The following is a 17,840-nucleotide window of genomic DNA, read 5'->3' as shown; positions in this document are numbered from 1 at the left end:
GACACTTGGTAAACACCCTGGGGGCTGTGGTGAGACCAAAGGGCAGTGCACGAAACTGGAAATGACTGGTTCCTAGGTGGAAGCGTAAATGACTCCTGGACTCTTGACGTATCAAAATGTGATAGTAAGTGTCCTTGAGGTCTATGGATCACATCCAGACATCCTTCTCCAATAACGGGAGAATGGACTGAAGGGTGACCATCCAGAACTTGGACTTCTTCACAAAACAATTTAAAGAGCTTAGGTCCAAAATGGGCCTTACATCCCCTGTCTTTTTTGGCACCAAAAATAATCTTGAGTAAGTTCCTGATCCGATCTGGTCGGCGGGGATGGGCTGGATGACCCCTTTGCTTAGCAGCTTTGAAACTTCTACGGCTGTCAGATCCCGTTGACTGGGTGGCATGTCTGGGATTCTCCTTGAAGGAGGAGGGGGCCTGAAAAAGGGGATGAGGTAGCCTCCGGTTACAATGCGAAGCACCCACTGATCCTTGGTTATCGATTCCCAAGCCTGTGGGTGTTTTGCAAAATGACCCCCGACTGGCTCCGGAGAAGCACAGCCGGGCAACATCCTAGGGATGTTGAGGGTAGGAGGAACCACGAAAGGAGTCGCGGTCTCCAGAGTTACGGGGGCTTCTGCCGCCTCTAGGGCAGCGTCTTCCTGAACCCCCCCCTGCCTCTGGAGGGGGGATCACTCGGTGGAGTAGAGAAGAACTTTTGGGATTTCCTGAACCACATTTTCCCTCTTCTCTGGGCCTTGGGATAAGGTCTAGAGGGAGCGGAAAAACGGGCCCCAATGGCAGTCAAGGTCTTGCCCTCCTGCTCGCACCGAGTAAGTGTGTCCTTCACCTTGGGTCCAAACAAAGAAGACCCATCAAAGGGGGCGTCGGCGAAGGAAGACTTAAAGGCCTCCGCGAGTGGACACAAGCATAACCAGGCTTGTCTCCTAAAAGCCACTCCTGTGCCCGCTGCTCTACTCGCCCCTTCGGCTGCATAGGAAATGTGCCTCATGGACGAGTTGACAATAGAAGATAGGGTGGTCATCTGGGCGCCTACGGTCTGTGCTAACGCCTCAGGAAGGTTACCCGCAAGGGACTCTCCTAACTCCTTGAGGAGGTCCCTTTGGAGCCTTGTAAAATGACAGAGATAGTTCAGCGACCGCAGAGTAAAGGTCGCTGAAGAAAGGGTACGCTTCCCGTACCTATCCATGCTCCTAGAATCCTTATTAGGAGGATGAATAGACGTTGAAGCCTCTGCCACGTCCTGCTGAGTGGCAGATGCCACCACCATAGCATCAACTGCAACACCCTTAGTAAGGAATTCCTTCTGGGGAGGGGCTGAAAGAAACTTATTGGGCCTGGCAGGCACCGGTTCCGCCGTATCAGGACGTTCCCACACCCTCTGAGAGATTAGATCCAATAACTCGTCGAAGGGTGGAGACACCCAGGAGGAGGAAGGCTGGGCCCCGAAGGCCTCGAGGAAAACTGACCCCTCAGCGGTAGGGGCTTTGGATTGCCAATCGCCTCTCTGTCTCAAGATCTCAAGGATATCCGAGAAGGAGACGTCATCTGAGGACGATTTAGGGGACCCCTCCGCATCATCGAGTTCAGTATCTGAAGTGACGGATTCATCTTGGGAATCAACGTGCTTCCTCTTACACAGATTCTTCCTTGGGGGTTCATCCGAAGCGGATTCAGAAGGACCCCCGGAAGAAGGGAACCCTCCAAGGGGGTATCCTCAGGCCCTGGGGCCCCACTGTCGTGGGAAAGAATGTCTCCAGAGGCACCAGTACCCAAAACTTGGGACGGTGAGGTAGGAACCTGCTGAACTGGCAAGGTCATGGCCAGCGCACTCCCCATGGCCTCAAAAGCAGGACCTCCAGACTCTGCAGAGGGCACTTGCTGAGAGACAACGGCGGTACCGGGAATACCTGCGGCCGATGCTCCGAGGGAAAGACTGGGCATTGAAGAGGCGAGCTCCACAGTGTTGCCCTCGGCCCCCACCGAGGAAGACCCGGTACCAAACCCTGACACCGAGGACAGGGTAGGAATGAAGGTCGGAGCAGAGAAACTCTGAGGGGGTCCCTGCTCCGACTGGACGATTCCGCTGCGTTCTACCTGCACCGACTCCAACGGCTCCAAGGGGGTCGGAGGAGGAATCAGATGCATGGGATGTGGAATCGGCTCCGAAGCCGCGTGGGCTGGAGCCGAGATCATTTTAGTATAAACTGGGGACTGGAACAGCCTCTGGATAACCCTATCCAAATCCGAATCCGACAACCTAGAGGATTTGGAGGAAACAGATTGGGGCCGAGAAGACTTCTGCCTCGGCTCAGATAAAGCAGGGGATCGGCTCCGAAAGGGTTCCAGCACTATCGGACCCGAGACCGGGACCGTTTGCAACAGTGTCGGCGCCGAAGGAGGCTCCGGAGCCGAGGGGAAGAGTCTGAGCTGCACACCTCCAACGGCTCCGAGACCAAAGGAGCCGAAGTAGGTGATTGGCCTCTTGATGCACTAACCTGCGGCTCCGATACCAATGGAGCCGAGGGAAAAAGCACTGTGGCAGACCCTTCAACCATCGATTCCGAAGCCATTGGAGCAGAGGAAGAAGAAGTCGACCCTTGTTTCTTAGCTGTCGGGTCCGACGGACTGGTCGGAGCCGACGATCTATGCTTCTTTGGTGTCGGGCCCGACGGACTGGTCGGAGCCGACAATCTCTTCTTTTTAGAAGCTGGAGATGAAGCCAAAGCTTCCTCAAATGAAGGCTTAATCAGACCTCTAAATATCAGCTTGTTTTTTCTCTCCTGGAGAACCCTGGAGGAAAAAGCGTGACACACACTGCAAGTATCCTGTAAATGTTTAGGCCCTAAACAGTACACGCAGACAGCATGGCTGTCTGTAATAGACATTTTATAACTACATTTAGCACACTTTTTGAACCCTGATTTTTGCTCCTTAGACATTTTCAGTAGAAGAGACAGGAAACTGATAGCTAGAAAAAAACAGTAACTAATTTTTGGGCTAAAGCCCTCTAACTTAAACGGGCTTAGCCCGACACAACAGGTCAAAAACACAGAGAAAGGAACTACGTGGGCTAAAGCCCTCTAACTTAAACGGGCTTAGCCCGAAAACTATTTCAGTCGCACAACAAAAAAATAGATAAACATACAATAAGGGCAAAGGCCCTCTAACTTAAACGGGCCTTGCCCAGTACACAAGTAGCGCGAAAAAGAATAAAATTTAATTTTACACCAAACTGACCACAAACGCTCACAAAGCTGTTAAAACAGCTATTTTATTAAATTCTGACAGAAACCCCAGTCCAAAAAGACCAAAAGGTCAAGAAAAAAACACTTAGCTCCAGCCAAGTCGAGACCACATCTGGCTTGAAAAGCGGCAAACGAGATCTGGGGAAGCAGGCGTGGTGCATTATGGGATAAGGGGTAGCCCAGCCAATGAGAGACTTCGTTCTAGTGTATAGTGGCCGAGTCGGAGCCGACGGATCGGCTCCGAACCCATCAGTTATGAATGTAGGCGAGATAGGATCCCATTACATCAAATCTTCCAGAGATGACAAACGAGTGAAAAGAATCACCACCATCACTTTCATAACAGTCAGTAGGCACAACCCTACCCTCTTGTTTAAAGTAATATACCAAATGCAATTTTCTACTGAAAGAAAATATTTCACTTTTAAGTACATGTATTCTTGGTAAAGCAGCTGGTATAAATTTAAGGCCAAGACATAACCACATCAGAAATTTCATGTTTGGACAGATTTAACACTTGTACATTGCCACAAAATACATTAATACCAGCGTTTTTTCTTATGTCCCTTCTTATTATAAGTTCTTTTGCTGGCCCCATTCATTGTGGTCCCATTTTCTGTTAAAGTCTGTTCTGGCAGAAGTGGAATTCCGAAAGCGATTCTGCATATCTTTCGAATTTTGTGCTTTGGCCAGGGCTGGAAACTGTTCCACATTCCCCTCGGCTCTAGCAATCACATCTGCCTCCTCAGAAGCAGCAAAAGAAACTGAGGAAGAAGCAGAAACATTTTTACCCCACCTAACATCATTGCTACCATTCTTACTTCTGCTTCTAGATGAAAAACATCTATTATGTTTTCTTTTCTAAAGAAACACTTTATCAAGACTGTAATCCTTAATGTCTCTGTTAATTTTGTGGCTTTTACGCTCAACTAGTAATTCTTCAAAGTCCACAAGTCTGCCATTAATTTCTTCCAGCATAATAGTCAATTTAACAGATGCTAAAAGTTTATCAAGTTCAACACTCACCATTCTGATTTCTTCTTTATGCCTTAGCTTCTTTAACTCACCCCTCTCAATTAGGATGTGTACCCATTCAGTAGAACACTGGTGAGCTGCTTGGACCCATCTCTTTCGAAAGACCATATCCACAGCATTCGCCTCTTCAAAGGGGGGTTGTAGGTGCTTTGTATGCTCTCAGACCCCTCGGGGTAATATTCAGCTGTACATACCACTGAAGACAAAGAATGTTGATATGTGTACTGGCCTCCTTCTGCAGCAGATTTTCCAGGTTCTCCCTCAGATTTACAGCCTCTGCTGATAAAGTAGTCACAGTGGAAGAGCCCAAAGTTTGAAAAGGGTTCACAAAACGACGTGCTCTTTCCCCCATAAAATGCTCCCAAGCAGTAGCCATAGCCGGATCCTAAATAGCCGCTTCAAGAGTAGCCGAATTACCAGTACCGGACACATCAGAAGTACCAACTGCTTCTAAATTTCTAGAGTCTCTCTCATTTAGTTGTAAAACAAACTGAATAGCCCTTTGGCTGCCATCAATAGTATTATCCCTAAAGGGACGTGGCACATTACTTGCAGGATCAGTGGCCATAAAAACAACAAATACAACTTAAAAAAAAAAAAAAAAAGGGCAAAAAATAAAACTTTGGAGCCTCAGGGACTCAACAAGGAATGTAACTGTAAGTATGGGACTTAAATTGTATGCTTAATTGATTGTCTTGTGCAATATGCTATATTTAAGTAAAGAATGTTTTGTAATGTTTTTTTCTCTTGGAAGGCTGTGCAAGCCGAGGCGCTAAGTGTTTCATTAAGATTGTTTACTTCTTGGATCGGTGGTCTTGGTGGTATTTTAAAACTATTTGGAAATAGCCTGTTCTGACACAAGTTATCCCTTCTTAATTTCACAAGAAATGAACTGATCTGAAGATCTTAAAGATTTAGCTCTGTTAAGATAGTATTTGAGTTGTTTGTGGACATCTGAGGTATGATGTACCCTCTTCTCTCTCATTTTTAGGTTCAGGAAAGAAAACAGGGAGATGGATAGACTGACAAAGTAAACTCAAATACCGCTTCAGGCATAAAAAGGATTAGTTCTCAAAGAAACCCTGTCCTTACAGAAAATGAGATAGAGTGGATCACCATAACATCTTGTAACTCAGATACCATTCTTGCAGAGCAATCAGTAAAACTATTTTCCAAGTAAAGAACTAGAAGTCAGCTGGTTCAAAAGGAGCAAGTGTTAGTTTCTCAAACAGAAAATTAAGTTCCTAAGGATGGGCCTCTGCTTTTCTTGGAGGCATGTTATGCAAAACCTCGTTCAAAAACATTTTGACATGAGACTGCACTGAAAGAGAAGGAACCATGGGCAGACATGCTGAAACGGCCAATAAATAAACCTTGACAGGGGAATACAAAAGGCCATATGATAGTAACTCACAAAAGTATTGTAAAACCAGAGAACAACTAGCCCTGAATGGGTGCTGACTATGTGGTTAGCACCAATTAGAAAACCTTTTTCATTTGCTAATATATGATTTTCTAGTATCAGGCTTTCTTGCCTCCATAAGTACCTGCTGCATGTCCTCAGTAAACAGGTGCCTAAAAGGAATTAATTCCTTATCCTCCAGGCAGTCAGTTAAAGCTGACAGATATCAGGGTGCATCAAACACCTCTGTTCTTGTCTGAGTAGATTCAGTCCGTGAGGAAGCTTATGGTAAATGCCTCTGGCCACTCCAAAAGAAGGGAGAACCAGGGTTCACTAGGCCAGAGGAAGTCACCACAATAACCTTAGGAAATTCCTTCTGAATCCTCATAAGTAGGCTGAACATTAGTGGACAGGGAGAAAAAGCATACAGAAACATTCCTGCCCAAGTAAAAGAAAAGGCATCAGTCTTCCATGTCTTCTTGCATGGAGTCCTGGAACAGAATCTTACCAGACGAATCTTCAGAGTCGAAGCAAAGCGGTATAGTTAAGGAACTTGCCACAGATGGATCAAATCTTGGAAGACCCCATCTATTTTTCATTTGTGAGGGTCTGCTGTAGTTTTGCTCAGCTTGCCTGCCACACACTTTTGCTCTGATGTAATGTAGGATGTCTGTAAAGTGAGGTTGTGCTGTGAAGCTGTATCCTAAGCTAACATGGCTAGTCTGCAAAGGGGGTATGACCTGGTTCTCCCTTGCTTGCTAATGTACCACATGACTGTGGTATTGTCTGTAACCATTTGAAAAGGCCTCAGGGACCAAAGATATTTCAAAGAGTTGAGTGCCTTGATCAGGGAAAGCACTTCCTTGATATTCATGTGCTTCCATCTGTCCCTAGTATCCTACACCCTGTGTACTTTTATCCTTCCCGAAACTGCTCCACAAGCAAAGTCTGAGGCATCCGTGGTGATTGACAGCTTTGGAGAAGGGAAGACCTGGATTTAACAACATCTTTTGTCTCCAGCAAATGATGTCTCTTCTGACAAATCCCATCACTGCAATTTGAAAAGATAAAGAGTGCTGGTGCTGTGACCAAAGAGATTTCAAAATACCACTGTACATCTCTCTCTCAATTTGAGTATTGCCAGGCGTATCATGAGAATAATATATACCATGAGACCCAAAATCCAAAGGTATTCCCTTGCAGTGACCAAGACCAGAGTGGAAAAACTTAAAAACAGATCTAGATATAGATTACACGGATACCCTATACCCTGCAATGAGCTTCAACTGGAGTTAGGCACTTCGTGGACACTCCTGGTGTAGTGGATAATCCAAAGGGTATGGTAGAGAATTGCTAATGTGATCCAGACACACAAAACCTTAAGAAATGACTGAAGTCTGGATGAATAGGGATGTGATAAACATCTTTTAAGTCTAGTGTTACCAGGGAACTTGAAAGAGGAAGAAGAGGTAACGGATAGTGAAGTGACATCATTCTGAATTTGGGAACTATCACAAACTGGTTTATGAAAGAAAGCTCCACAGCTGGTCTCCAAGCATTTTCGTTATTTGGCACTAGGAACATTCTTGAATAAAAACACTTTCCAACCCGGGAAGGAGGAACTGGTTCTATCATTCCTTGGAAAAGCTATTGATGAAGAACTGGTGGAAATAAGAGAGCAATCTGGAGGATGAGAAATGATCCCCTGGAAAGGAGGAATTTCCTGCCATTGCCATCTGTAACCTTGATGATCTGATCTGTAACTTTCGGAACCCATTTGTCTGGAATTAACTGTTGCTAAAGGGAAAAATGGAGATTCAGACTTTCTGGAAGAAAAAAGGGCGACGGTGGGAGGAGGGGTCACAAAGTCTCTTGAACAGTCATTCTGACTTGTTGGACGGTCCTTTGTTCTAGGAGGCTTGAGACTTCTTTTTGGAATGCCCTTGCTATTTTTTCTTAAATGTCTGTTTATCTGTATTTTGTTGAGACTACTAACTCTGCTTTTTTGCTAAAATTGGATAAGGAAATAGAAAACCCCTCAGAAAATTTGGAAAAAGGCAGAAAAATCTTAGAGATTACCCTGAATCAGCCTGTCCCTTTCATCACACTTTTTGATCATCTCTGCAGCAGAAAGGCTAAATCTCTATCCGAGGGTAAATTTAAAATCTTATTTTTAACATCATTTGGAAGATTCTGGGAATGCAGCCATCCAAGCCTCCTCAAAACAGTACCATGACTATATAGCCCTGGACGAAGTATCAACAGAGTCATACACACTATAAGCAGCAAATAGTGACCTGTGCAGTAGAAGAAACTTAAGTTATTTAAAACATATTTTCCTCACAAGAAAAATCTGCAGATAAAACATTTCTCATACTTTCACAATTAGTCAGAGCAAACAACTTTAACATATGGGCTTGACAATTCAAGATTCTGAAAACCAAAGTTGCAGAAGCATATACTTTTTTGGATCTATATTACCAGAGTGAAACTCCTTTTGAGCGAATACCAAAACACCAGCACGAACCGCGAGAATACCGAACGCACTAAACCGCGAAATTTTAAATCACGAACTGTCATAGTCGGCCAACCCCACCACCCGCTACATACTACCTACCCAAACAAAATAAATAAACCACATACATACACTAACCAAACCCTACTTCTAACCCTAAAGTAAAGCACCAAAACCCTACTTCCAGCCCTATACTAAACCCCACATACACAACTATCTATGCATAATCCTTAACCCCTCCCTAACCCTAAGGTCCGTAACTACCACACACTTCCCCTACAAAAATATAAACAAACAAAATAAATAATCCACATACATAAATTTACCAAAACTCTACTCCTAACCCTACACTAAATCTTACATACATTAACTATCTATGCACTTACCTTAACCTGCACCCTAACCCTCAGGTCCGTAACTATCACACACTTACCTTATGGAGCTATACCACAGATGGGCCAACCATGGTAATTCGACATTTCCAAATTCACGGTTTTGGACGTTCGCTGTAATGCCGGTTCGCGCAATGCGTGTCGACGTTTATGGATTCACTTAAACGGACTTTCGCTCTAGTAATAGGGAACCACTTTTTTCCTGTTACCTATCAACAGTATTTCCATTTTTATCAGAATGAGTAGGACTGGAAGTGACTAGGTGTTTAACAGCAGCAGGTTCAACTAGAGCTATAGCTGCTGAGTCATGTCTGGGAATAGTATACAAACATTTACAAGACTGGGAAACTTGAAACATTCTATATGCCTTCTTAGGGGCAGATGGCTGAGTATCAGGAAAATTACTGAGAGTAATATGTAATAGACACATCCTCTAAAGCAGAGAGAAGAGGAAGAATGTGTGTAAGTTCTGAAAAAACCTTCTGTAACAACTCAGTATTTTCTGAGGGACTAAAAAACTTTAGTGTTCTCCCACTGAAAATGCTGGCACATTCCAGCAATAGTATCAGAGAAAGAGAAATCTCACAGGGAGAATCAGAAACTGAGCTCTACTTGGAGTCTGAATCAGAAATGTAAGGAAAAAAATGCTTTCTTCCCTGCGTCTTCCTGTTCAGATTCAGAATCCTGAATGTCTTCAGGAAAAGAGGTATTCTTGTTTCCTTTACCAGAACTACTTTACAAGAAGGATCACTAGCCTGAACTGAACCCTGAGCCAGCTCCAGTAAATTACTCACATCCAAAGAAATTTGAGGAGCAGTAGATAGATGCATGGTTTTCTGTTTCATTTTGATAGGAAAAATGGGAACATCCATGTTACCAATGACAGCAGCAGCTTCTCCGGGGATGGGTACAGCATTCTGACACAACAGGGACACCTTCCTTGTTCCCTCTCCCAAGACTGACAACAGTGGCTCTGCACCTTGAGGATACCCAACAGCCACATAGGATGTGGATAACCCCTGGTCCATAGAGGCTATAGGTGATATACCAGAGAGACCCTGGCTAAAAGATGAGTGGCCTGAGATACATCAAATGGTCACAGCAGAATCACCCATCTGCAGCTGATGTAAATTCCTAGCCTACTGTGGTGGCAAAAGCTGTTTGCTTAGTTTCCTTCTGTGGCTGGAAGAAGGACCAACTATGGGACTGGTAGTCTGTTCCGTGGTCATGTCAAAACAGTGCCTCTTTCATGGGGAAGACAAGCAGCAAATGCCAGTAAACACTACCAGTCTGCAAAAGTTACTTTTCTGAAAGAAAACAGTAAAACAAAAACACTTCAAAACATTTTTTCTAGCCCCACAAAAATAAAATAAACACAATTTATACACAGAAAAATGTTTTCACTTACTTTGCACCACTTTGAAACTGTCAGGAAATACAAGGGTTTCATTTAAAAGTACATTACAGTCTCTTGACAGTCCGTTAGAACACAACATTCCTAGCTTTAAAAAAAATAAGATTCCTAAAGAGGAACATGACAAAATAGCAACAGAAATAAGAAAACAGAAGGTTCCCCCAACCCAAAGGGAACTTGTCTGCCCAGCAAATAAACAACACAAGCTGACCATTGCTCCTCAAATGCCTCAGAGGAGCGTACTTTTTTGGCAGCTGTAAAGCTCTGAAAGGCTTCATGACCAAACTTCTCTTTCAGTCAGCTCAGCTGGAGCTGCCTGACAATTTGGGCATGTGAAAGATGCCCTAAAGCTTTGGAAGCTGGCCCGACTGTTATATCCTTGGCAGGATATAACCTATATGGCTACTGCAGCAGTGTTCAATAGGATGAATATCTCTCTCTTTTCTAGGTGGAGGTGTGTCTAGCTTGCTTTAATAACTTTGTACGTCTCCAATTCCTGTACTTGTACAGTGATAGGAAGAGGATATGGCAGAATGATGCTTTCTGCTTATAGTCTCACTAGTGACAGCTACTAGAAAGCTTAGAGAACTGGGGACCATCAGTGGTGGCACAGAAATCTCTATCTCAGAAGTTGTACAATCAAGCAGAGTGCAATGTACAATATACACATTGGTTTCTAAAGTGTGTCAATCTTCAATGAATTTCGAGACAGGAGAAGACACTCAGAAATGAGACAGTTTAGGTGATATGTCCTGTGTTAAAGTAAAAGCATTTGGCATGGATAAAGAATTGCTTTTTTGAGCTGCATTCTGAACTTGGAATAAGTGCTGATTTCCTTACTGTCAATGGGGAGAAAGCATGTGCAGTGCTGCGGAGTTTGCTTTTAAGGCTAATGAGAGATGGTCTGGCCTGTGAGTAGTGTCTCAGGTTGTATGAGGAAGTTTTTTTTTTTAATGAAGCCTAGCTACAAGGGGAGCAACTGTGTGGAGTTGGGAATCCTAAAAGTAAGCTCGATCTCTGTTTTACGGTTATCCATTTTGGCTTTGATACAAGTTTAAAATTTCTGACCAGCTAATGAGTGTTAAAACTGCAGCAAAGTGTTGGCTCAGACTGAGGGATTTTATAGGTTCATAGGTTGGTACTAGGCTATTGGTCTTAGGGCCTATACAAGCCTAGCCATAAAAATTCCCTGGCTATTTCTTCCCACACTATTTACTTCCTGGACCCATGTCTAGCAGGGTGACTGACGTGATCCCCAGGGTGAATTTCTTTTCTCCCATCCAATCGTCAAGGTTCCTTGAAGGGGGCCAAGGAGGCGCTCTACTTGACATGTATGGGCAGTCTATTCCAGACTCTGGGGAGTCTCTGGGTCAGGAACCTATCCCTCCCAACATGTTTTGTTTATTGTGATGACAAGGTTCAGATCCCTGGAGCATGTGGCTCTGACGGATTGGGATTTCTTTAAGTGTAGCATGTCCAACAGCTCTGGGTTTGACAAGGCCTTGTATGTTAAGCAGAGATCACCTCTGAGTAGACAATATGCGACAGAGTATAGCTGGAGTTTTTTAAGGCGGTCAGCATAGGACATCTGCTTTAGGCCTGTGTTTCTTTTAGTGAGGTATTTCTGCGGCCTTTCCAGTTGTTGCAGGTGTCTTGAGAGGTACATACCAAATGGGGCATTGTATTCTATAATGGGTCTAATGAGGGCTGAGTACAGTGGGACAATGACCTCCTTTTTTCTGGATGAAAAGTCCTTAGTGATGAGGTGTGCCACATAGAAGGATTTCCTGACTGTTGTGACGATGTGGTTATCGAAGGTGAGACCACTGTCCACCTGTGTCCCAAAGTCTCATCACACTTTCTGCATTCAGTGTACTGCCACCTATGTGGTAATTCATGGGTACATGTTTTTTCCCAAAGGGGATAACTATACATTTCTTGGCATTGTGCTTGAGCTCATGGCTCTGGAACCAAGCATCTGTTTCTGTAAGGCCCTTTTGTAGAGTATCCACATCATTTGGAGATTCAATAATGGCTCCCAGTTTGAAGTCATCTGCAAACTTTGTTAGCCAGAGTCCCTTAGTACTGGCCTGTACTTCAGAGTAGATGCCAAACAAGAGTGGTCTCAGGACTGAACCCTGAGGTACTCCAATTGTCTGGAGCTGGATTTGGAGTAAGCTACTTTTACAGTGTGGGTTCTGTCAGTAAGCCAGTTGGCAACCCATCGAGTGATGTAGGGATCAATGCCCAGCTTAGTAAGTTTATCTATGATTTCAGAGTGGAGGATGGTGTCAAAGGCCTTGGCGAGGTCCAGATAGGCTGTGGACTGCCTTACCCTCATCCACGGCTCTGGAGACTGATTTGAAGAAGTCAATCAGGTTCAGGAGACAAGAACAGTCCTTCACGAACCCAAATTGGGTGGGGTCCAGTGTTTGAAGGTTGCTAATGTCTTTGTTTATAAATTCCATGATAATATGTTCCATGGCCTTGCAGATCAGTTAGACTGATGGGTCGGTAGTTCCCAGGATCCAAGGTGGATCCTCCCTTGTGGAGTGGGATAACTGCAGCTGTGCGCCACTCAGTGGGCAAGAAGCCTTGAAGTGAGGCTATGATTAAACATGACACTTAGGTGAGGTGCCAGTTCATTTTGTAGTTCATGCAGTACACAGCCCGGGATGTCATCTGGTCCCATGGATGCTGTATTCTTAGCTCTGGAGAGTGTTTTTTTTACCTGTGTGGCCGTTATTACCAGAATTTGGCAATCTTCCGGTATTAAGATGGGCCACTTAGGGGGTGAGAGGGGAGTGAAGTTGGCACTGAATCGATCTGCCAGGATATTGGCAATATCCTCTGGATCAGTATATTTAATGCCATTCTGTTGTAGCTCAGAGCAGATCTGAGCGTTGTCATTTAGATTCTTGACATAGTTATAGAATGCCTTGTGGTTGTCTTTGGAAATTTTCTTTTCGTAACTAGCTTTAGAGGATTTTATGAGGGATCTCAGCTTCTTACTGAGGCTGGTAAGGGAGTTTTTTGCATCCTGGGATTTTCCTCTTTTCTGCAACAGTTTCTTCCTTTTGTTGTAAAGTTTGTTTATGGCAGGGGACCACCAGATTGACTTCATTTTTTTTGAGGAGAGCATCTTGGTTCTATTTGGGATGGCACGATTCATGCATGAGTGGATGTGCTCATACAGTGCCATAGTGTAGGAGTCAGCAGTTGAACTTTCAGTTCCCGTCTGCATGGGTGTCATGAAGTTTGTCACTTCTGACATGAGTAGCATGAAGTTGACTTTGGAGAAGTTTTTATGGAGGTTTCCTAACTTGGGGGGGGGGGGGGATGTGGATGTTAAGGGTGATTAGCTTATGGTCTGACCTGACCAACGAGGGGGTGACCATAGGTGTGGAGCATCGATTTCCCATATTGGTAATGACCAGGTCTAGGATAATGGTGCCCCTGGTGGGACAATAGATTAGTTGATCCACAGCGTTGGAATTTATGAATTTCAAGAACCGTTGGGCAAAGGTGTTGGTACACGAGTAGTTTTCCCAGTTAATGGCAGGGTAGTTGAAGTCAATCAGTATTAGGGTGTTTGTTTGTATCTTAGTATTTTCCAGTATGTTTAGAAAAGTGTAGTGAGAATCTTGGGGCATGGTGGGGTATCTGTAGCATGCTACAATTTGGATTGCAGTCTTACCTAGTGTTAGTTGCACCTGGAGAATTTCAGACGCATTGTGTGTTGGGCAACTAGCCTGGTGGTGTGAATATGGACACTCCTCCACCTTAAGTGTTTCAATCCTGGTTTGGTGGCCAAAAGTGTGGTAAGAGTTGTAGCCTGGTATTACAGGGGTGCTCTCTGGAGCCTTGAACCAGGTCTCAGTTACTGCACAGATATCGATATTCTCCATTTTTAAGAGTGCCTCGAGACAGTGCATTTTGAGGGTTAGACTTCTACCATTGAGTAGCATTACCTTCAGATTTTGCATGCTTGTACCTGTTACAGTGGTGGTTTTGTCCTTTGAACTTTGCCTAAAAAAGGCATTATAGGGGTGGCAACAGCCTTAGCCTGTAACCTGAATCCCAGGGGTGACAGGTGCAGACCATCTCTGGCAAAGCATCGTGGTCTGTCGATTATGTCGTCCCAAGCAGACAGATACTGGATCCCCTTTGAATGACACCAGAAGCTTAGCCAATTGTTGAAGTCAATCATTTTGTCCTTATATTGTGGTATCATTCTGGGTGAAGGCAGGATGCTACTCAGGACTAGGATCATACCTGCCTGGGCCACAAGATCCGAGAGCTCTTCCATGTCTCCTTTCATGTAGACCAGGGAGGTACTTCTCAAGTCATTCACTCCAACATGGACAATGACAGAGTCATATTTGTACTTGTTGTGGAGTGACTTGAGTGCATGCATTATGTGGTGGATCCTGGCAACTGACAGGCAGCTGACTGTAATTTTCTCCTTGTTCAGCCTGGTGAGTGGGACATTAATGTGCCTGACTATAGTCACCTATGACTAATGTGTTAGGTACATTGTCTTGCCTTAGGGGCTGTTGTTGGGTGGCATACTGGTGTTGTGAGCTATGTGACACTTTGGTTGTGATTGGTGTTTGTTTGCGTTTCAGCTTCAGAGGTCCTTGTTGCTTGGGCAGGTTACAGTTAAGGGTCTCCGCATATGTGGATTTTCTTAGACTTTTATTTACTCTGATCATTCACACATGGAAAAACTCATGTTTCACTTTATATTCTAGTGAGTCACCTGAAAGACTATCAAAAGCAATGGCAACGTGTGCATGTGCTGGCAAATACCTGGATATATGTCTGGATTTTATCTTTTCTGCAAGATTGTGAGCATAACAGATATGAGAAGAATTCTGTCTCAAATATTTATTCTGATGCTCCTTATGTTTGCAAAACAACCTTTCTACATTTTATGTTGGAGAGGGGCTCTGAATGTTTATGCTTTGAAGACAGAGAGAAAGACAGCATACGTCCTGGTCCTACTGAAATTTTAACAAAAGCTGTGCATGCGTTACTCTCGGTCAATTTCAACTGGTTGAATGTGGGATGGAAGGAAGATCTCTCAGGAATAATACTAATAAAAAAAAAAAAAAACATTTTCTTTTGTTCCTCTATTTAGAAATGCTTCTGCATATTTACAAGTGCCTGAAACAATTTAATTGGTCTGCAACTGAAGTCCACATTAAGTTTTCTGCATAATGGATTGGAATAAACATCACAGCTCAACTTCGAAAGAAGCCACAAAGACTAGAAATATGTATATTTTGAGAAGGTATATAATAACTGCACAGAAATTGCTGGTCTGCAGCACACTCACTGTGGCATTCCTACTCTTCCATTAAGTAAAATATACCAGGGAAAGGAGTTTACAAACTTCTAACTTCTTAACAGTGCTGTCTCATTCATTATACAGATATCTCCCAAACTCAGTAGAAGAATTCTGGACAATGGTACTGTGGGGGAGGGGGGATTGCAAAGACCTAAAAACTTAGTTGCTCAAATAGCAGGTTTTGCATTAGCATGCATTTTTGAAGAATATGAAGCCTGAGACTCAGCTGTCTGTCATTATTTAGTGTCTTTTGTTCTCAATAATTTGCCAAAAAAATATGAGGAACAGTCCAAAAACACAAGGCAAACATCTGAACATTGTCCAAATAATGTTCATTGCTATGCCTCAGACTCACCAAACAGCCGAAAAATAAGTACAATGAAAGAAAAGGTGAGACTCCGCTGGATGTTCCACTGCTTTATTAAAATACACAAAAAGTTGTATCCAAAACTGGTAAGAAACTCCAACAAAATAAATATCCACTGACAAGCGCTTTCGGGTTAAAACCCTTCATCAGATCACATGCTAAAAACACTTCCTGATATTTAAAATACATATCAACCAATGAGAGTTAGTAAAAAGCCCGCCTTTTCTGCAAGGCTGGTTTTAAAGGTACACAGTCATTTAAGCCCGGAGTTCTGTGGGCCATCAATTCCAAAATCCATTTGGACTCCATAGATTCAGTTAATAGTTTAACATCACCCCCCCTATTGTTCATGACAACATTAACCACTGCTTTGAATTTAAAATTATGTGTGGGGTGGGTCTCAATATGCTTATATAAAGCATTATGTGCATCTTTATTCCTAATTGAAGACATATGTTGCAATATTCTTACCTTAAACATATTGTTGGTCTTGCCAACATAAAAACATATGCATTGAGTGCACTCCGCTATGTAAACTAAATTACTTGTCCTACAGGTAGCTTTTGCTTTGAAATTAAAGACATGTCCACTGACTGGATGTGTAAAGGTGTGATCTTTATTTATAAATTGGCATGCTTTACAATATCCACATGGGACACTGCCAATTTTTTTCTTTTAGGATACAAGTTTGGGTTACTGTTTTCTCTTTACAAAGGATATCTTTTAGATTCTTGTTTCTCCTATAACCAAATTGTGGATAAGCCCCCACTATATTTCTTAACTTGTTATCTCCCCTCAAAATATTCCAGTTTCTGTTGACAATATCCCTGATGTCTCCTATATTACTACTATATGTAAACAGTACCCTTGGTTCATTACGTTTGTGTGTGGTATTAGTGGTTCTTATTTCCCCTTTATTACATTTAAGCCATGGCTTAAATCTATTGTCTCTTTTTGTGTGATTGGTATCAACCACTCTATTAACCAGTTCTCCTCTATAGCCCCTTTCTAAAAAGTTGTTCTTCAAATTAACCATTTCACATTCAAACATCTTATCATCCAGATTCAATCTGGAAATTCTGCCAATCTGGCCCTGAACAATATTTGAAAACATATATCGGGGGTGCATGCTATCGAAACAAAGCATTGTATTTTTCCAGCACTCCTTCCTATAGGCTTGATGAAAAGCCAGCTTAATTTTGTGGTATACATACATCTAAAAAATCAATATTTGTGGTTGAACATTTCTTAGTAAACTTCAGGAATGTAGTAGTGGAGTGTAGATAGTCTAAAAAAACATCCAAAGATGTAACATCACCCTTCCACAAAAAGAAAATATCGTCCACAAAACGTGTATATAAATGTATATGTTGCATCCATTCTGGCTTATTAAAAATCATAGCCTTTTCCCAATGCCAAAGGACCATATTGGCATAAGTATTGGCACAGGGAGTGCCCATGGCCACCCCCTGTGCCTGTCTATATGTATGTTGTGCTCCTACAAACACATTATTTTCTAGAACCAGGGTTAATAAAGTACTGATTAATATTATTTTCTCCTCATCAACATTCTGATCTGCCAATACCTCACTAACAGCTTGAACCCCATAGTCATTACTAATTACAGTAAATAGGTTTTGAACATCTAAGGTAACCATCAAAAAATCTCTATTTATTTGTGTCCTCTCTCTATTCACATCACCCAATTTAAGCAAAAAATCCCCTGTATCTTTAAGTATGGTGGACAATTTATCTATAAAAGGATGTAATGTATGTTCCAACCATATGGAAATATTTTCTGTCACCCACCCTCTGCCAGAAACTATGGGTCGTAATGGTGGGTCATGAAGAGACTTGTGTATCTTTGGTAGACCTTTAAAGATGGGAATGACGGCCTTGTCTATCAATAAAAATTTATATATATCATCACTGATTTTCATTTCAAAAAGCAATCTTTTTAAACAATTATGTACTTTATCTACTATAATTTTTACACCCACAGGATTAATCTGTATATATGTATGTTTATCTGATAGCAATTCTTCTATTTTTCTGACATACATAATAGTGTCTAATACTACCACTGCTCCCCCTTTA

General features: G+C 42.9%; 1 protein-coding gene across 1 annotated transcript in view; it reads right to left on the bottom strand.

Annotated features, from left to right (window-relative positions):
* The window catches only part of ENPP2 (ectonucleotide pyrophosphatase/phosphodiesterase 2), a gene marked incomplete in the record, with an annotated part of 2,364,887 nt that overhangs the window by 199,829 nt on the left and 2,147,218 nt on the right, over positions 1–17,840 (bottom strand).

The sequence above is a fragment of the Protopterus annectens genome, chromosome 3.part1, assembly GCF_019279795.1.
Source record: "Protopterus annectens isolate FY-2018-M chromosome 3.part1, PAN1.0, whole genome shotgun sequence".
Classification (NCBI taxonomy): Eukaryota; Metazoa; Chordata; order Ceratodontiformes; family Protopteridae; genus Protopterus; species Protopterus annectens.
Note: the sequence above shows the minus strand (reverse complement) of the source record. Positions and strands in the feature narration are given on the sequence as shown.